We start from the raw sequence: 2,296 nt of genomic DNA, 5'->3' as shown, positions 1-2,296 counted from the left end.
GATTTTGTCTATCTATACTTTTATAGAGTTTCCCATCTTTGCTGAAAAATAATTTGCTTGAACACCAGATGTTTTTTTTTTTTCCATCTTAGTGGCATATAGTGGGTAGGAGTTAGAGACCAAGTACTTGAATACCGTCCTCAAACCAGAGGGACGTAAGTGACATTTTCATAATTTTACAGGAGAGCAAAAATAAGATTTGGATTGTTTGTGTTCCATTGCCATTTATTAGTATATGCACAGTTTCAATATCATTTCGAAGAAAATTGAAGAGTTTAAAATATTTTTGAATTCGAAACTTCAAAAAGTAAAAAAAGCACCAGAAATTTTGCTTAAAAGTTAGATTTTCTATAATAACACACTGAAATGAATATACCCATTACCGATAAGCGTGCTTTTCTTCACTAGTTCTATCCCAGACTTGTTTTTCTTCAATTTAATAACAATTAATAAATCAACATGTATCTTTAAAATATAAATCTTCACATAGTCATATTTCATAAATTATACTTAAAAAAATACTACTGTAAAATACTGACTCACCTGATGTCACTCAGCTGTCTCACAATGTGCCAGGAGAGCGTAAGTGTGCTAGTTACACCCTCCTGGCACTAAATTTGCCTAGATTTTGCAGTTGTGTCTTTATTACTTTCTCCTTTGTTCAATGCAGTTTGTGATTTCAGTTAAGTAATTTGGCACTAGACAGATCTCATCAAGAGTTTTAATTTGATATATGCCATTTTGACAGACATGTCACTTGGGCCCCTCTCTGGTTCTGAGCCCTGGAAACGATCTGTCTCTTATTCTGCTCGTTGTTTCCTATCCAAGCGCGTGCAACTGTCGACGTTTGCTTTTCCTGATGACCCCAACCCCATACGACAACCTAACATTAAACAACCGATCACGCCCCGACCTCGTTACCAATCTGCCACATATTCTACAAAATTCACATACGGACGGGGTTTCAGAATGTGCTCATATACGTTCATCTGGAGAAACATAGTTAACGGATTTTAACAAACTTAATGTGAACTTTTGGTACATTGTAGAAATTTGCATTTGTGCATATTGGTGTGGTGTGGGTAAAATACATCACAACGCTTTTGTTGTTGTAACAGTTTTTTTGTTTTGTTTTGTTTTTTTTTTAAACACATCCTTGAAAACACTGCCCCAAGCCTTTGAAGTAGCGCACACTCCGCATTATGTGTTCCTCTTGAACACACGTTACCAGACCTGGGGATCATTTCGATACACTGTACACAGGGCAGTATCGCCCCCTAGAGACCGAAACAATGTTGTATTCTAAAGCTGAAGTTCTCATCAAAATAACACAGCGAATGTATTGAGCGAAACTAAAAAAGTTTAGGGGAAACTAAAAAAATAAAAAAAATAAAAAAACAGCAAACCCTTTCCTACTATTCCTACTGTGTAATAATAATCGCTGAAGATAAGGGTATGCAGGCGTGGGTTTAGATTTATACATGTATGGATGTTTATATATTTAAGAATATGTTTGTATTACTGATTGCATGTATGCTGTTTAAAAATGTAATTAAAATATGTATTTAACAATAACACAGCAAACGAGGGTTTAATGATTGAAACACCAGCTAAAACGTACTTCATCTGATTATTAATAGACTGCTTTGATCTATTCGTCTCATTTCATTCTTAACCAGATCATTAAGCAGCACGACTCGTTGAAAAAATAGTACATCTGACCAGTACTGAGCATTGCTGGAATGTACCTCAGAGTTAATGAAAAGTTACACTAAAACGCTATATAAATTCCAGTCTGATACACTGCAGTTTTATTATTATTATTATTATTATTATTATTATTATTTTAATCAAACATTAAAATCCGAGAACGTTGTGTCAGAATACAGCTTACGTCACGTGCTGCTCTGAGAGTCCATCCAGAATATGGGTCCAATTTTTTTCGCAAACAGATAGTTATATATTTTAACCAACGGGTTTCATTAATCGAACACGATTAAATAATACGGGTCATCACGGTTATATTTACATTTCACACATGGTGATTTAAGCTCACTTTTGATTTTAAGATTGTGCAACATTTTACAAAATAAAAACAACCTACCGAATTTCCAGAATGTAATTAGCAGTTACTGATTTGGGCATCACGTTCTGTGCATGGTGCTCATTGAGTTTTTAAAGGTTACTTTCTTGAGACAAATGCAATTTAAATGTCGCTCTTCTGTGCCAGCTGACAGGAAAACGTTAACATATGTCTTCCGCTGTGTTGTAGACATATTTTCCGCCACGACGCTGT

The sequence above is a fragment of the Polyodon spathula genome, chromosome 2 (genome assembly GCF_017654505.1).
Source record: "Polyodon spathula isolate WHYD16114869_AA chromosome 2, ASM1765450v1, whole genome shotgun sequence".
Taxonomy (NCBI): Eukaryota; Metazoa; Chordata; class Actinopteri; order Acipenseriformes; family Polyodontidae; genus Polyodon; species Polyodon spathula.
The sequence above is the reverse complement of the archived record's forward strand: the minus strand, read 5'-3'. Positions refer to the sequence as shown.